A 19,077-nucleotide genomic window follows, 5' to 3' on the forward strand; every position below is an offset into this window, starting at 1 on the left:
GAGAGAGATCTTCCATCCACTGGTTCACTCCCCAGATGGTCACAACAGCTGGAGATTAGCTGATCTGAAGCCAGGAGCTTCTTCTGGGTTTCCCACGCAGGTGCAGGGGCCCAAGGACTTGGGCCATCCTCAGCTGCTTTCCCAGGCACATTAGCAGGGAGCTGGATCACAAGCGGAGCAGCCGAGACTCGAACCAGTGCAAATATACGATGCCGGCACTGCAGGCGGTGGCTTTACCAGCTATGCCACAGCACCGGTCCCCTTATAGTTGTTTTAAACATTTACTTATTTTTTGAAAGGTAGAGTGAGAATGAGAGAGAGAGAGAGATCTTCCATCCACTGGTTCACTTCCTCAATGCCTGCAACAGGCAGGGCTGGGCCAGGCCAAAGCCAGGAGCCAAGAATTCCATCCCAGTCTACCACGTGGGTGGCAAGTACTTGAACCAAGACACAGACATAGCAGCAGGAAGGTGGATCAGAAGCAGAGTAGCTGGGATTCCAGCCAGCACTATATGGCATGTGGGTTTCCCAGGCAGCCACTTAACCCACCGGAAGTACTTAGAGTTTCAAGCAGGGGTAGGAATAACACCCTCCAACCCCTACCCCCACCCCTGCAGGCTGAATAAGACCTGAGAAATCATTTGGTCTGGCCCTGCCAAGGCAACCACACGTGAAATCTGGATTTCCACGTGCAGAAGCATGAAGCAAGACCCCTACCTTACACCTTACACAAAAATCCACTCAGCATGGATTAAAGACAAATCTACGACCCGACACCATCAAATTATTAGAGAACATTGGAGAAACCCTGCAAGATATTGGCACCGGCAAAGACTTCCTGGAAAAGACCCTGGAGGCACAGGCAGTCAAAGCCAAAATTAACTATTAGGATTGCTTCAAATTGAGAAGTTTCTGTACTGCAAAAGAAACAGTCAGGTGAGTGAAGAGGCAACCGACGGAATGGGAAAAAATATTTGCAAACTATGCAACAGATAAAGGATTAATAACCAGAGTCTACAAAGAGATCAAGAAACTTCACAACAACAAAACAAACAACCCACTTAAGAGATGGGCCAAGGACCTCAATAGACATTTTTCAAAAGAGGAAATCCAAATGGCCAACAGGCACATGAAAAAATGTTCAAGATCACCAGCAATCAGGGAAATGCAAATCAAAACCACAATGAGTTTTTTTTTTTTTTAAACAAGCAGAGTGGACAGTGAGAGAGAGAGAGAGAGAGAGAGAGAGAGAGAAAGGTCTTCCTTTTGCTGTTGGTTCACCCTCCAATGGCCGCCACGGCCGGCGTGCTGCGGCCGGCGCACCATGCCTATCCGAAGGCAGGAGCCAGGTGCTTCTGGTCTCCCATGGGGTGCAGGGCCCAAGCCATCCTCCACTGCACTCCTGGGCCACAGCAGAGAGCTGGCCTGGAAGAGGGGCAACTGGGACAGAATCCCGTGCCCCGACCAGGACTAGAACCCAGTGTGCCAGCGCCGCTAGGCAGAGGATTAGCCTAGTGAGCCGCAGTGCTGGCCACAATGAGGTTTTACCTCACCCTGGTAAGAATGGCTCATATTCAGAAATCTACCAACAACAGATGCTGGCGAGGATGTGGGGGGAAAGGGACACTAACCCACTGTTGGTGGGAATGTAAACTGGTAAAGCCACTATGGAAGTTTGTCTGGAGATTCCTCAGAAACCTGAATATAACCCAGCCATACAACCCAGCCATACCACTCCTTGGAATTTACCCATAGGAAATTAAATTGGCAAAAAAAAAAAAAAAAAAAAAAAAAAAAAGCAATCTACACCTTAATGTTTATTGCAGCTCAATTCACAATAGCTAAGACCTGGAATCAACCCAAATGCCCATTAACAGTAGACTGGATTAAGAAATTATGGGATATATACTCTACAGAATACTATACAGCAGTAAAAAAAAATGAAATCCAGTCATTTGCAACAAAATGGAGGAATCTGGAAAACATCATGCTGAGTGAAATAAGCCAGTCCCAAAGGGACAAATATCATATGTTCTCCCTGATCAGTGACAACTAACCAAGCACCAAAAAGGAAACCTGTTAAAGTGAAATGGACACTATGAGAAACGGTGACTTGATCAACCCTTGCCCTGACTGTTGATGAACAACTTAATACTTTATCCCTTCTAGTATTTTTGTTTGTTTGTTCTACTTAATACTATTGGTTGAAGTCTGTAATTAATACACAGTTATTCTTAAGTGTTGAAACTTAACTGAAAAGTGATCCCAGTTAATTATAAGAGTGGGAATAAGAGAGGGAGGAGATGTACAATTTGGGACCTGCTCAAGCTGACTTGCCCCAAATGGTAGAGTTAGAAACATACCAGGGACGCCGGTGCCGCGGCTCACTAGGCTAATCCTCTGCCTTGCAGCACCGGCACACTGGGTTCTAGTCCCGGTCAGGGCACTGGATTCTGTCCCGGTTGCCCCTCTTCCAGGCCAGCTCTCTGCTGTGGCCTGGGAGTGCAGTGGAGGATGGCCCATGTGCTTGGGCCCTGCACCTCATGGGAGACCAGGATAAGTACCTGGCTCCTACCATCGGATCAACGTGGTGCACCGGCTGCAGTGTGCACCGGCGGCCATTGGAGGGTGAAACCAATGGCAAAGGAAGACCTTTCTCTCTGTCTCTCTCTCTCACTGTCCACTCTGCCTGTCAAAAAAAAAAAAAAAAAAAAAGAAACATGCCAGGGGATTCCACTTCAATCCCATCAAGGTGGCATGTACCAATGCCATCTCACTAGTCCAAGTGATCAATTTCTGTTCACAATTGATCATAATGATAGGACTATAGGACTAAGAGTCAAGGGGATCACATAAACAAGACTAGTCTGAAAATACTAACCAATAGAATAAAAAAGGGAGAGAATGATCCAACATGGGAAGCGGGATACACAGCAGACTCATAGAATGGCAGATGTCCTAAACAGCACTCTGACCTCAGAATCAGCCCTTAAGGCATTCAGATCTGGCTGAAAAGCCCATGAGAGTATTTCAGGCATGGAAAAAAAAAATGACCTAAATGAAAGATCTCCGTGAGTGAGATCCCAGTGGAAAGAACAGGTCATCAAAGAAGGAGGTATCTTTCTCTGAAGGGAGGAGAGAACTTCCACTTTGACTATGACCTTGTCTAAATATGATCAGAGTCAGTGAACTCAAAAGGCTTCCATAGCTTTGGCAACTCATGACAAGAGCCTAGGGTGATTACTGATGCCATAAACAAGAGTGTCAATTTGTTAAGTCAACAACAGGAGTCACTGTGCACTTACTCCTCGTGTAGGATCTCTGTCCTTAATGTGCTGTACATCGTGATTTAATGCTATAACTAGTACTCAAACAGTATTTTTCACTTTGTGTTTCTATGTGGGTGCAAACTGTTGAAATCTTTACTTAATATATACTAAACTTATCTTCTGCATATAAAGAGAATTGAAATTTATCTTGATGTGAATGGAAGGGGAGAGGAAACGGGAAAGGGGAGGGCTGCGGGTGGGAGGGAAGTTATGGGGGGGGGGGCGGGAAGCCATTGTAATCCATAAGCTGTACTTTGGAAATTCATATTCATTAAATAAAAGTTAAAAAAAAAGAAATTCAGTAAATCTCTAGCAGCCTAATTTTTAAGCTGATAATTTTATATGGCCCACAAATCATGTTATAAATACCCACATGGCCCGTAGCAGAAAAAAGTTTCCCCAGCCCTGGTTTAAAGGAAGGGACAGTCAATAAGCTTAGGTTACAGTGATCTGATGCTGAGTGACAGACTGACCACACTTTCGTGGCTAAAAATAGCGCACACTTACTCTCTGGCCATTTCTGTGGGTCAGGAATTCAGGCCCAGCCCGCGGGGTCCTCTCCTCCAGACTCTCCCCAGGCTGTGATGGAGGTGTCGCCTGGGGCTGCCGTCCCGTGAATTTCCAGTGGGACAGGATCTGTTGGCAAGCTCCTCCCACAGTCCTTGGCGGGATTCAGTTCCTCGGGCTTTGTCCTGAGGCCTCCCTCAGCTCCTTGCCGCATGAGCCTCTCTGTAACGCACCTTGCGACATCAGAGCAGGCAGGGGGAGCAATAGAGGATAATAGGACAACAGTGGTGGCAGCGAGCTCCGGTTACCCCCACTGTGTTCTGCTGCCTTGTGGAACAAGGGGTAGGTCCAGCCCACACGCTCAGGGGAGAGGGTCGCGCAAAGCCATTGAAGGTGGGAACCCTTGGGAGCCAGGTCAGAGGCTTTCCATGACGATAGAAAGAGCCTGCAAGGCTTCCTGGAGGAGGAGGAACTTACCTGCAACTTGAAAGGATAAAAAATGGCACAGAATGGCAGGAGAGTAGAAGGAAATGTGGAAGGGCAGAGCAGATGCACAGGGAGGAGAGCAGACAGGCAGGCAGAGGACGAGGCCGTGGGGTTAGGGAGAGTGAACTTCTCTCGGGAGTAACAAAACGAGAGGGGCAGGTTAGGCGCTGAGGGCCAGACAGGCGTTTTAATTACCCTCTGCAGTGACTAGCGCCGCTCACTCGCCATCCTCGTGGAAAGTTGACTCTGTTATGACATATTAATGAGTCACTCAGGTCATCGTGACCGGAGGAGACAGTATGCCACCATAATACCTAACACCCAGAGGAGATAACGCGAGAGAACTTCAGAAAGGTTGTGGGGAAATGGAATTAAAAGATAAGCTTATCTTACAACACAAATCTGGGGGTCGATGTTGTGGCACAGTGGAACCGCACTGTGTGATACGGGCACCCCATATGAGCGCCTGTTTGAGATCTGGCTGCTCTGTTTCCTACCCAGCTCCCAGCTGATGTGCCTGGGAAGGCAGCAGATGATGGCCCAAGTACTTGAACACCTGCCACCCATACGGGAGACCTGGATAAAGTTCCTGGCTCCTGGTTTCTGCCTGGCCCAACCCCAACTGTCACAGTCACTTGGGGAGTCAATTGACAGATGGAAGATTTGTTTCTCTCTGTGTCACTCTGCCTTTCAAATAAATCGGGACTGGCACTGTGGTGGCAGTAGGTTAAGCCACCACCTATAGCACCAGTATCCCATTTGGGCGCTGGTTTGAGTCCTGGCTACTCCACTTCCAATCCAGCTCCCTGCTAATATACCTGGGAAAATAGCAGAGGATTGCCCAAGTACTGGGGCCCCTGCACCCACGTGGTAGACACAGATGAAGCATCTGGCTCCTGGCTTCAGCTTGGTCCAGCCCTGGCCTTTACAGCCATTTGGGAAATGAACCAGCAGATGGAAGACCATTCTCTCTCTCTTGCTAACTCTGCATTTCAAAAAAATACCTCTTTATGGGGCTGGTGCTGTGGCATAGTGGATAAAGCCACCACCTGCAGTGCTGGCATCCCATATGGGTGCCAGTTGGAGACCCGACTGTCCCACTTCCAATCCCGCTCTCTGCTATGGCCTGGGGAAGCAGTAGAAGATGGTCCAAGTCCTTGGGCCCCTGCACCCACATGGGAGACCCGGAAGAAGCTCCTGGCTCCTGGCTTTGGATTGGCACAGCTCTGGCTTTTGCAGCCAATTGGGGAGTGAACCATTAGATGAAAGACCTCTCTCTCTCTCTCTCTCTCTCTCTGGCTCTCCTTCTCTCTCTGTATAACTCTGACTTTCAAATAAATAAATAAAATACATCTTTAAAATAAAATACATTTTTTTTGACAGGCAGAGTGGACAGTGAGAGAGAGAGACAGAGAGAAAGGTCTTCCTTTGCCGTTGGTTCACCCTCCAATGGCCGCCGCAGCTGGCGCACTGCGCTGATCCGAAGCCAGGAGCCAGGTACTTCTCCTGGTCTCCCATGGGGTGCAGGGCCCAAGCACTTGGGCCATCCTCCACTGCACTCCCTGGCCACAGCAGAGAGCTGGCCTGGAAGAGGGGCAACCGGGACAGAATCCGGCGCCCCGACCAGGACTAGAACCCGGTGTGCCAGCGCGACAAGGCAGAGGATTAGCCTAGTGAGCCGCGGCGCCGGCAATACATATTTTTAAAAGTGCAAAAACTTTGAAATCTGTGCATTGTTTTTTCACAGTATGCATTTTTTCATGAACTTTTTTTTTAAAGGTTTATTTTTTTATTTGAAAGTCAGAGTTACACAGAGAGAGGAGAGGCAGAGAGGGAGAGGGAGAGAGAGAGAGGGAGAGAGAGGACTTCCATCCGCTGGTTCACTCCCCAGATGGCTGCAACAGCCAGAGCTGTGCCGATCTGAACCCAGGAACCAGGAGCTTCTTTTGGGTCTCCCGCATGGGTGCAGGGGCCCAAGGACCTGGACCATCCTCTACTGTCTTCCCAGGCCATAGCAGAGAGCTGGATCAGAAGTGGAGCAGCTGGGCCTTAAACTGGTGCCCATATGGAATGCCAACTTCAGGCCAGGGCATTAACCCACTGTGCCACAGTGCCGGCCCCTCATGGACTTTTTGAAACTCCTTGTATGCATGGATTTCAATTTTTTGCACCAAAATAAATTTATCTTTTTAATTCCATTTTCTCACATGCTTTATGAAGTACCCACCTATACTCATATAAAATTGAAAACAAATTATATATTTATTCTTCTATTTTAAAAAAATATTTATTTATTTGAAAAGCAGAGTGAAAGAGAGAGAGAGAGAGAGAGAGGAAGGGAGTGAGAGAGATTCAGAGAGATTGTCCACCTGCCGGTTCACTTTCAAATGGCTGCAACAGCCAGGGCTGGGCCAGGCCAAAGCCAGGAGCTGAGACCTCTGCAGGGTCTCCCACATGCATCACAGGAACCCAAGCGCTTGGGCCATCCTCTGCTGCTTTCCCAGGCGCATTAGCAGGGAGCTGGATCAGAAGTGGAGCAGCCGAAACTCCAACCCGCGCTCCAATACAGGGTGAGTGTCCCAAGCGGCAGCTCAAAGGCGGTGCCACATGCCAGCTGCGAGTTACATGTTCATTCTAACCTCACCATATTGTTTGTTTTGTATGGGTAAATGTCAGCTGTCATATAAGGAGTCTATAGGTCTTGAAAACACCTTTGCCATGAACTATGTTGATTCCAGCGCAGTCAGCTAAACAACTATTTAATATTAAGTATGGGTGCGAGGCATCCTGATGTAGTACAACAGGCAAGAGGTTTAGAAGCCAGAACGAGAGTGTTAACATCATCTGAAGCTACTCTTTGAATGTCTCCAGAGAAACATCGTGGTAACGTGCCAAAGCCTGCTCTTGGTGAAGTGAGGCCGGGACACGGAGATATCCTCTGGCCCCGGCCGCCTGGAGGTGGCTGGCGGCTCCCACCAGAGCCTATTTAGTGACGCAGTAGGGCAAGAAACTGGTGAATGAATGGGACTCCATTCTGAAGGCCTAGAAGACAAGTGATTCTTAAAGACACAGCACAATGCAAACCCCTCCTGCTACAGAAAAACTCCTGAATCTACTGAATGAAATCTCAAACAAACAAACAGAACTCTTCCTATGCTTAGCTGAACCGGCAAGAAAGCAAGAGAATTCTTCAGAGGCCAAAGCGAAGCAAAGCACAAACTCAGGATGAAGAGCACTGAAGCCGGCTGCTGTCCCGCGGGCGGCTCATGATCGATCCCCAATCCCCAGGAACTTGTAACTTGGGTTTTCTCAGCCGTGCTATGAGTCAGAAGTCGAAACTTAGTACCCTTGCTGGCTGGAGATTTGGTCGTAAAACCTTCCATAAATCCTGGACCCCAGGAGGCTATACTCTCAGGGAAAGAATGAGCTAGAAAGAAAACGTCTCGTGAGGGAAAAGGACACAGCTCCGAACAGAAAGGAGGTACGAACTCCCCCCAAATAATTCATATGCATCAAGCTGGCCTTCTCTACGCCTTGGCACCAAAATTCATTCTACTACTTGGCCAAAAACAAAATCTAAGCCAGGGTGAACGTTGTGGTGCAACAGGTTAAGCCACCCCTTGGGATGCCCACATCCCATATCGGATTGCTGGTTCAAGTCCCGGCTCTTCCACTTCCAATCCAGCGTCCTGTGAATGCACCCTGGGAGACAAGAGATGATGGTTCATGTGCCTGGGCCCCTGCCACCCATGTGGGAGATCCAAATGGTGTTCTGGACTCCTGGCTTCCTGCCTGCTGTGGGCCTTTGGGGAGTGAAACCACAGATGGAAGATCTCGCTCTCTTTCTCTCCCTTCCTCACTATCTCACTCTGTTTACCTTTCAAATAAAATGAAAATTAAATAATCAAAAAAGGCTACTTCTTTTAAATATATTTTTAAAAACTAAAAGGTTGGAAATTAGTAATTTAAATGCTTATAATTAGAAAAGTAAAGATTTGAGGCCGGTGCCGTGGCTCACTTGGTTAATCCTCCACCTGCAGCACCAGCATCCCATATGGACGCCTGGTTCTAGTCCCGGTTGCTCCTCTTCCAGTATAGCTCTCTGCTGTGGCCTGGGATAGCAGCGGAGGATGGCCCAAGTGCTTGGGCCCCTGCACTCGCGTGGGAGACCAGGAAGAGGTACCTGGCTCCTGGCTTCAGATTGGCATAGCTCTGGCCATGGCGGCCATTTTGGGGGTGAACCAACGGAAGGAAGACCTTTCTCTCTGTCTCTCTCTCTCACTGTCTAACTCTATCTGTCAAAAAAAAAAAAAAATCAGGGGCCAGCATTGTGGCATATCAGGTAAAGCCTCCACCTGTGATGCCAGCATCCCATATGAGTGACAGTTTGAGTCCCGGCTGCTCCATTTCTGATCCAGCTCCCTGCTAATGTGCCTGGGAAAGCAGCAGAGTACAGTCCAAGTCCTTGGGCCCCTGCACCCATGTGGGAGACCTGGAAGAAGCTCCTGGCTCCTGGCTTCAGAGCAGCCTGGCTCTGGCGGTTGCAGCCATTTGGGGAGTGAACCAGCAAATGGAAGACCTCTCTCTCTCTGTGAATCTATGCCCCATCTCTCCCTCTTTCTCTCCCTCTCTGTAACTCTGCCTTTCAAATACATAAGCATTTTTTAAAACCAGAATAAATATGAGGAAAATAGTAGGAAGACATAACAAGTAATGAAAAATAATAAAATTGAAAACAGAGAATCAGTGAAACCAAAGTTGATTCCTTGAAAATTGCTAGACTTCTGAAAAAATTTATTAAGTTTGTGGTGGTGGGGGAGAAGGCATGAGTAAGCAATACTAGAAATGGAAAAGGAGATAAAACTTACAATTATGGGCAAAGTGAACATTGAAAACAGAGAAGTATAAACAAATCAATGCCGATAATTAAAAAATTAGATGAAATGGACAATTTCCTAGAGAATATAATTTTCCAGATTCAAGAATAGAAAAGCAGAATGAATAGTTCTCTAAACATTAAAGAAATTGAATCAGTATTTAAATTATTTTCACAAAGAAGATACCAGGCTCAGCTATTTTCCAGGTAAAATTGATGAAAACTTCCTAGCAAAGATTGCTCTAATCTTACACAGATTCTTCCAGAGAATAGAAAAATAAGGGACGCTTTCCAGCTCACGTTTGGTGGTGTCACCAGCTCTGTGGTCATTACACAGGATCTCTCTAGCATAGTAGCTTCAGGGCAGCTGGCTTTGGGCTCCCAAGATACAGAGACAGGGAGAGACACAGGGAGAGATGATGTGACCCTGTGACTTAACTAAAGAACCATTGGCCGGCGCCACGGCTCACTTGGCTAATCCTCTGCCTGTGGCACCAGCACCCCAGGTTCTAGTCCCGGTTGGGGTGCCGGATTCTGTCCCGGTTGCTCCTCTTCCAGTCCAGCTCTCTGCTGTGGCCCGGGAAGGCAGTGGAGGATGGCCCAAGTGCTTGGGCCCTGCACCCCATGGGAGACCAGGAGGAAGCACCTGGCTCCTGGCTTCAGCGCGCCAGCTGTAGCAGCCATTTGGGAGATGAACCAATCAATGGAAGGAAGACCTTTCTCTCTCTCTCTCTCTCTCTCTCTCTCTCTCTCTCTCTTTGTCTAACTCTGGCAAAAAAAAAAAAAAAAAAAAAAAAAAAAACATGAGAAGACATGGCAAAGCTCTGGTTAGACGCTGAAGAGCCGCTGCATACCGCCTGATCTCTTTCCTCCTCCACCCAGCCGGCAACATCCTTCAGTGGTTTCCCTTCTCGCTTGCGTCCCATAGTGAGGATGATGAGGCTGTGGAGTGAACTGACTCATGATAGACATGGCTCATGAGAGAAACAAATCTCAGTAATTTTGTGACCATAGCACAATCGGGTTTTCCTGACTCAACAGGCACCTGGGAACACATCTAACAAAAAGAACTACAGTATCACTGTAGACATCGTTCACACTTTGTTGAAATGCATAAAGAAGAACTAAGCAAAAAGAGTTATGTCATCCCAATGGTTAGAAAGAGTCAGCATCATAAATTCTCCCCCAAATGACTCATCCAATCAACATTCTAAAGGGTTGCTGATGATTTGACCAGAAACTCTAAAATACATGGGATGGGATGGGATGGGATGGGATGGGATGGGATGGGATGGGACGGGACGGGACGGGACGGGATGGGATGGGACGGGACGGGATGGGATGGGGAGATGGGATGGGATGGGATGGGATGGGATGGGATGGGATGAGATGGGATGGGATGGGATGGGATGGGATGGGATGGGATGAGATGGGATGGGATGGGATGGGATGGGATGGGATGAGATGGGATGGGATGGGATGGGATGGGATGGGATGGGATGGGATGGGATGAGATGGGATGGGATGGGACGGGATGGGATGGGATGAGATGGGATGGGATGGGATGGGTGTTTAGCCTAGCAGATATGTTGCCGTCCCCATCCCACAGCAGAGTTCCTGGGTTCAGTACCCAGCTCCGGCTCCTAACTCCATCTTCGTAAGAACGCAGACCCTCGGAGGCAGCAGGATGGCTCAAGTAATTGGGTTCCTGTCCCCACGTGGGATTCTTGGATTGAGTTTCTAGATCCTGGCTGGCCCAGCCCAATGCCAGCCTTGCAACCATTTGGGGAAATGTACCAGCAGTTGGGAAACCCCCCTCTCCCCATCTCTCTTAAATAAATAAATAAGATATTTTTGAAAGATTGATTTATTTATTGGAAAGGTAGAGTTACAGAAAGGGAGAGGCAGACAAAGAGAGAGAAGTCTTCCATCGCTGGTTCACTCCTCAAATGGGCCAGACTGAAGCCAGGAGCCAGGAGCTTCTCCTGGGTCTCCCAAGTGGGTACAAGGACCGAAGTACCTGGGTCATCTTCCACTGTTCTCTCAGGTGCATTAGCAGGGAGCTGAATTGGAAGTAGGGAGGCTAGGACTCGAACCTGCACTCACGTGAGATGCCAGCGCTGTAGGTGGCTGCTAAATTGGCTATGACACAGGGCTAGCTCCATAAATAATGATTTTTACATGAAATGAAATATATGTGGTGCTGGCACTACGAATCACTAGGCTAATCCTCCGCCTTGTAGCGCCGGCACACCGGGTTCTAGTCCCGGTCGGGGCGTCGGATTCTGTCCCGGTTGTCCCTCTTCCAGGCCAGCTCTCTGCTGTGGCCAGGGAGTGCAGTGGAGGATGGCCCACGTGCTTGGGCCCTGCACCCCATGGGAGACCAGGATAAGTACCTGGCTCCCGCCATCAGATCAGCGCGGTGTGCCGGCCGCAGCACACCGGCCGTGGCGGCCATTGGAGGGTGAAACCAATGGCAAAGGAAGACCTTTCTCTCTGCCTCTCTCTCTCACTGTCCACTCCGCCTGTCAAAAAAAAAAGAAAGAAAGAAAGAAAGAAAGAAAGAAAGAAAGAAAGAAAGAAAGAAAGAAAGAAAGAAAGAAAGAAAGAAAGAAATGTGAGGAGCAGGCTTTTAGTGGTTAAGATGCCCACGTCCCACATCAGAGTGCCTGGGTTTGTTTCCTGGCTCCACCGCCTGACGCCTAACGCTAGTGCAGACCACGAGAGGCGGCAGCAGTGGCCCAGGTAACTGAGTGCTTGCCACCCACAGGGGAGATGCCGGTTGCGTTCTCAGCTCCCAGCTTCAGCTCCAGCTCAGCCCCAGCCCAACATCGGCCACTGCAAGCCTCTGGGATGTGGACCCATAGACGGGTGCTCTGTCTCTGTCTCAAATTTTAAAAAATGTTTTAATAAAATAAATTATATGTGAAAGAGCAAGGGACCAAGAAAATCCAAGACACTCTCTAAAAAAGAACAAAGTTGGGTTTTTACCTTGGGTATTTACCCTGGAAAAATGAAGACATATTAACAGAAAACTACTCAGATGTTCATAGCAGATTTATTTATAATAAATAAAAAATTGAAAGCAGCCGAGATGTCCTTCAGTGAGTGAATGGTTAATTAAGCAAACTGGTGCATCCTTGTGGTGGAATGAGAAGGCCATGGCAAGTGGCCACTGTAAGCAAGTGTCAGTTACTCAGGAACCGCTATGAAACCCACCTGGCAACAGAGCCTGCCTGGCAACAGGCTGTGATTGGCTAGGGCATAAACCGCCCCTACCTTGGCTACTTAAGCTGCTGTAGCAACTGAAATAAAGGAGTCTGTGGCTGCTCGCCTCTGGCCCGCTTTCACCCGACTCCCAGGGTCTGTGTGGTGACTCTGCGCCTCTTGTCCCCACCATACTCCTCCTCTCAGAACAAATCAACCTCAACATCTGGCGCCCAACATGACAGAGAGAGACAGCGTGTCGGACTTGGCGAGGTCCCCCCTGGATTTCAGCAAGTAGGCCCCCTGGTGTTTTGTGTGCTGTTTGGTTCTGTGAGGGTGAGCACAGAACCTCTCCTACGCCCCTTTCCTTGTCCTTGTCCTCAGTCTAAGTGACCCCAGGTTAGGCACACACTGCTCAGAAGTGTACGCCACTTCTCGGCTCCTCCTTTTACTTTCGATTCACCAGGCAAATTCAGATAAGGGACTGATCATCCCAGAATTCGGAACCAAGTCATCTTCCCTCACTCGAGAGAGGTGACGCTCCGCAGACACCGTGTGGGCATATGGCGTAGACCTAATGAAGCAAGGAAGTCCCCCACTAAGCACAGGACATGCGTACGATCTGATACACCACTGTCTGTTCGTCTAACGTAGGGACCCCCTGCAGAATGCCATCAGCCGCTGAGTGCTAGGAATTTGCATTGTTATGGCAGCAGTGCTGTGCGTGTCTTTCCTTTGGCTAGAGTTGGTGTGGTGCACCACTATTAAGCGCTCAAACATGGGAGAGATACCCCCCTCTCAGAATCCCATGCAGATTACCAAACATAGTGAATCTGTGAGTGATAAGAGTCTGACACTACAGGCCTCTGCCTCACAGGCAACAGTTGATGACTTAGGGAGAGAGAGCTCCCACAGTAAAAATAACAAGGTAGCAATGCCTAGTCAGCCACCCCCACCCCCAAATACTCCTGGGATAAACACAGACGACCTTGAGGCAATAACCCATGTGAGGTCATCCCATCCACACCCAGTGAGGATCCCCACATTTGTGGTGGTCCCCAGGCACCCCAGGCTCTCAGGGCAGCCACTAGACCCCAACCCACCTGCATGTTTGCCATTAATGTAGAAGTGGATGCAAAATTCAGGCCCTGGATTCTGACCCCTGTAAAAAGGCTTCTGCTAACCAAGGGTCAAGGATATGCTTGTGTCTTTCCAGAGAATGTGGGACAGCCCATTTGGGTACCAGCCAGAAACATCAAGCCTGCAACTGACAGCCAACCAGAACCAGCTGAACAAGACTGAGAGTCCACTTTGTTAGAAGATGCACCTGCCCTATCATCCTACCCCGAAAACTGCCCATAGCCACATCCGTTACTGTTTTATACCCCACTAGCTCTGGTCAGCCACTCGAGTGGTCCACAGCCTGTGTGCGGTCATGCCATTCCTGATTACCATTGTCCCTCATTCCTACCCCCATCTGAGCAAGCACTCCTGTGGTCTCCTGCTTTGAGTGCTGGTTAGTCAATGATGGGTAAGATCCTCTGGGGGACAACCTAAGACAGGCACAGCCACATACGGAGACCACATGGAAATGGGGTCAACAATGGTATGGCCAAGAATCATGCCTCCCACTGCTCAAAAATAAACTAAAAGGGGGAAATGTGGTGGAATGAGAAGGCCATACCAAGATGGCCACTGGCAAGCAAGCGTCAGTTACTCAGGAATGGCTTTGAAACCCACCTGGCAACGGAGCCTGCCTGGCAACAGGCTGTGATTGGATGGCTTCAGAAACTGCCTGGCAACAGGCTGTGATTGGTTAGGGTATAAACCGCCCCTTGACCGCATTGGCTGCCTTGGCTATTTAAGCTGCTGTAGCAACTGAAATAAAGGAGTCTGCAGGCTGCTCCCCTCTGGCCCGCTTTTACCTGACTCCCAGGGTCTGTGTGGTGACTCTGCGCCTCTTGCCCCCACCATGCTCCTCCTTCAGCACAAATCAACCTCAACACATCCTTCCCATAGAATAGGACTCACTAGGAACAGGCTATGAATGCAACAGCCCGGAGGGCCCCCAAGGGAATTATGCTGAAGGAAAAATGCATACATCAAAAAGCTACATACAGGTGCTGACATCGAGCTGCAGTGGGTTGAGCCACCTCCTGCACTGCCAACAGCCCATAGGAGTGCAAGTTGAGTCCCAGCTGCTCCACTTGTGATCCAGAAACCTGCTAATGCACCTGGGACAGCAGTGGAGGATAGCCCCCCGAATGCTGGGGCTCCCACCACCTATGTGGGAGATCTTGATGGAGTTTCTGACTCCTGGCTCAGCCTGGCCCAGCCCCAGCTGTTGTGACCATTTGGGGAACAGACCAGTGCATGGAAGACTGCCCCCCTCATTCTTTCCTTCTCTCTCTATAACTCCACCTTTTTAAAAAAAAAAAAAAAAAGATTTATTTTATTTATTTGAAAGACTGAGTTACAGAGAGTGGTTGAGACAGAGAGGTCTTCCATCCACTGGTTCACTCCCCAGATGGCTGCAACAGCCAGAACTGTGCAGATCCAAAGCCAGGAGCTTCTTCCAGGTCTTCCACATGGGTACAGGAGCCCAAAGACTTTGGCCATCTTCTACTGCCCTCCCAGGCCATAGCAGAGAGCTGGATCGGAAGAGGAGCAGCTGGGACTAGAATCGGCGCCCATATGGGATGCCGGCACTTCAGACCAGGGCTTTAACCCACTGCGCCACAGCACCAGCCCCAAACTCTGCCTTTCAAATGAATAAATAATTCTGTAATTATCACACAGTTATTCTTAAGTGTTGAAAATTAACTGAAATGTGATCCCTGTTAAACATAAGAGTGGGAATAAGAGAGGGAAGAGATGTATAATTTGGGGCATGCTCGGGCTGACTTGCCCCAATTGGTAGAGTTGGAAACATACCAGGGGATTCCAATTCAATCCCATCAAGGTGGCATGTGCCAATGCCATCTCACTATTCCAAGTGATCAATTTCAGTTCACAATTGATCATAATGAAAGGACTAAGAGTCAAAGGGAGCACATAAACAAGTCTAGTATCTGCTAACACCAACCAATAGAATAAATAAAGGGGAGAGTGATCCAACATGGGAAGTGAGATACTCAGCAGACTCATAGAATGGCGGATGTCCTAAATAACACTCTGGCCTCAGAATCAGCCCTAAAGGCACTCGGATCTGGCTGAAAAGCCCATGAGAGTATTTCAGGCATGGAAAGCCAAGACACTCTGGCAAAAAGATCTCTGTGAGTGAGATCCCAGTGGAAAGAACAGGTCTTCAAAGAGGGAGGTGCCTTTCTCTGAAGGGAGGAGAGAACCTCCACTTTGACTATGACCGTGTCTAAACAAGATAAGAGTCGGAGAACTCAAGGGGCTTCCATAGCCTTGGAAACTCATAACTGGTGCATAGGGAGATTACTGATGCCATAAACAGGAGTGTCAATTTGTAAAGTCAACAACAGGAGTCACTGTGCACTTACTCCTCATGTAGGATCTCTGTCCTTAACGTGCTGTACACTGAGGCTTAATGCTATAACGAGTACTCAAACAGTATATTTCACTTTGTGTTTCTATGGGGGTGCAAACGATTGAAATCTTTACTTAATGTACACTAAACTGATCTTCTGTAAAAAAAAAAAAAAAAAAAAAAAAAAGAAATTATCAATTCCCAACTTGACTCTCACTGGGATTAAACATGACAATAGGTCTGATCTGATTTCATCATCATTTAAAAAAAAATCATCTATTATTTTTCACTTTATGTTTCTGTGTGGGAGAAAACTGTTGAAATACTTACTTAAGGTATACTAAGCTGATCTTCTGTATATTAAGATAATCGAAAATGAATCTTGATGTGAATGGAAGGGGAGAGGGAGTGGGAAAGGGGAGGGTTGTGGGTGGGAGGGACGGTATGGGGGGGGAAGCCATTGTAACCCATGAGTCGTACTTTGGAAATTTATATTCATTAAATAAAAGATAAAAAAAATTTTTGGTTTTTTTTTTTTTGAAAAAAAAAAAACTACATTTAGTATTGTTTCATTGATAAAACTTTTTTTTTAAAAAAGAGAGATTTATTTTTTTGGAAGCCAGAGTTACAGAGACAGCAAGAGAGACAGAAAGAGAGAGATGGAGAGAGATCATTCTTCCATCCACTGGTTCACTCCCCAGATGGCTGCAACAGCCCGGACTGGGCCAGGCCAAAGCCAGGAGCCAGGAGCTTCATCTGAGTCTCCCACATGCTTGGGCCATTTTCCACTGCTTTTTCCCAGGTCATTAGCAGGGAGCTGGATCAGAAGTGGAACAGCAGGGACTTAAACAAGCATCCTTGTGGAATTCTGGCGTCGTGGGCTTTACCCACTATGCCACAGCTCTGCCCCTAGAACATTCTTAAATAACAAATTACAGAGCTAGAGAATACATTCGTGGTTGCCAGAGTTTAGAGATGAGAGGAGGGGAGGAGTGGCTGTAAGGGGTACCACGAGGGAGCCTTGCAGTGATGCAATGTTTTGTGTCCTGATTATGGTAGCAGTCACACAGATATGCACAGATGATAGATGTGAGGAAAGACAGTAACATGCACATCCCAGGAACTCCAAGTAAGATGGCTGTTTGCAACCCACCTTAAGACACACTGTAGTCCAAGTGTTGAGAGACAGCAAGACAAATCTTGAGAGCAGAAGGAGGAAAGCGACTTGTGATACACAAGGGAGCCTAAATAAGTTTATCAGCAGATTTCTCCTCGCATCCTTTGGAAGCCAAGAGACAGTGGGCTGATATATTCGAAGTGCTCAAAGAAAAAACTCTGTCAAAAAGAAAAAAAGCCTGTCAACCAAGAGTCCTGTATATAGCAAAACCTTCTTCAGAAGTAAAACAGAAATTAAGACTGGCCCAGGGAAATAAAATCTGAGCCTCTTTTGCCATTGGCACTGCCCTGTAAGAACTGCCCAAGGGAGTCCTGTGAAATGCGTGGGCGCTGGACATTCACTCCAAACTGGAGGAAGAAATAAAGATCTCCATAGAGGGAAATGCTTCATAAAAGCTAATATGATGGAAAGAGGGAACTCTACTTTCTGTTTTCTACATGACTTAGGAGCCTAATATATTTTAAAGAAGTTACTAGTCTAAAAGCTAGTGTCAGGGCCAGCCTTGTGGCACAGTGGGTTAAGCTAGTACCTGCAATATTGCTGGCATCTCATGTTGGAGTTATCAGTTGGAGTCTCAGCTGCTCTGATTCCCCTCCGGTTTCCTGCTAAAGCATCCAGGAGGAAGTAGATGATGGTCTAAGTACTTGGGCCCCTGCCACCCATGTGGGAGACCAGAATGAACTTCCTGGCTCCTGAGGGCATTTGGGGAGTGAACCAATTGATAAAAGATCTCGATCTCTCTCTCTCTCTCTCTCTCTTCTCTCTTCTTTCTTTCTCTTTTTCTGCTTTCCCTGTTGCTCTGCTTTTCAAATGAATAAATGAACCTTTTTAAAATAAAGTAAAAGCTATGTTGGGATTGACATTGTAGTGTAGCAGGTAAAACCACTGCCTGTGGGGGCTGGTGCTGTGGCATAACAGGTAAAGCCTCCAGCTGCAGTGCCGGCATCCCATATGGGCACCAGTTCAGGTCCCAGCTGCTCCTCTTCTGATCCAGCTCTCTGCTATAGCCTGGGAAAGCAGAAGATGGCCCAAGTGCTTGGATCCCTGCACCCACGTGGGAAACCTGGAAGAAGCTCCTGGCTCCTGGCTTTGGATCGGCACAGCTCCAGCCACTGCGGCCAATTGGGGAGTGAACCAGCGGCCAGAAGACCTCTCTCTCTCTCTCTCTCTCTCTCTCTCTCTCTCTCTCCCTCTCCTTCTCTCTCTGTGTAACACTTTCAAATAAATAAAAAAGAAAAAAAAAAAAACACTGCGATGCTAGCATTCCATGTGGGCAGCAGTTCATGTCCTGGCTGCTCCACTTCCCATCCAACTCCCTGCTAATGAGACTGGGAAAGTAATGGAAAATGGCCCAAATGTTTGGGTCCCCTGCCACCCACATGGGAGACCTGGATGAAGCTCCTGACTTTGGCCTGGCCCCATCCCCTCCATGATGGCCATTTGGAGAGTGAACCAGCATATGGAAGATCTCTGTAACTGATTTGCAAATAAAGCTATTGTCATTATAACCTTAGTCTGTAACTATATTTCATTTTCTATGTAATTTAAGAGACAGACAATTACAAGTTTATGTTTGGGGCACAGTGTGTAAGGATTATAGCTCTGTGACATCAACAACCAAAAGGGGCCAGGTCAGAGCAGCAAAGGAGCAGAGCTTTTGTATTATATGGGAGTAAAGCTGGTATCAATTCAATTCGAGTGTTAAAATTCTAGGGCCTTAAATGGAATCCCCATGGTAACCACAAAAAATAGATAGGTCATATACACAAAAGAAAATGAAATAAACATTTCATTACCAAAAGATCAACTGAAAACAAAAGAAGACGGTAATACAGGAAGTGAGGAACAATAAAAACCATAAAGCATTTAGAAAACAAATAGCCAAATGACAGAACCCCCTCCATATCAGTAATTACACATTAATGGATTGAACTCTCCAATCAAGCATGAGAGATTGGGAGAATGGATAAAACCAGATAATCCATCTATATGATGTCAA

Source organism: Oryctolagus cuniculus, chromosome 7 (assembly GCF_051225735.1).
Source record: "Oryctolagus cuniculus isolate XC-2025 breed Fujian yellow rabbit chromosome 7, ASM5122573v1, whole genome shotgun sequence".
Lineage (NCBI taxonomy): Eukaryota > Metazoa > Chordata > Mammalia > Lagomorpha > Leporidae > Oryctolagus > Oryctolagus cuniculus.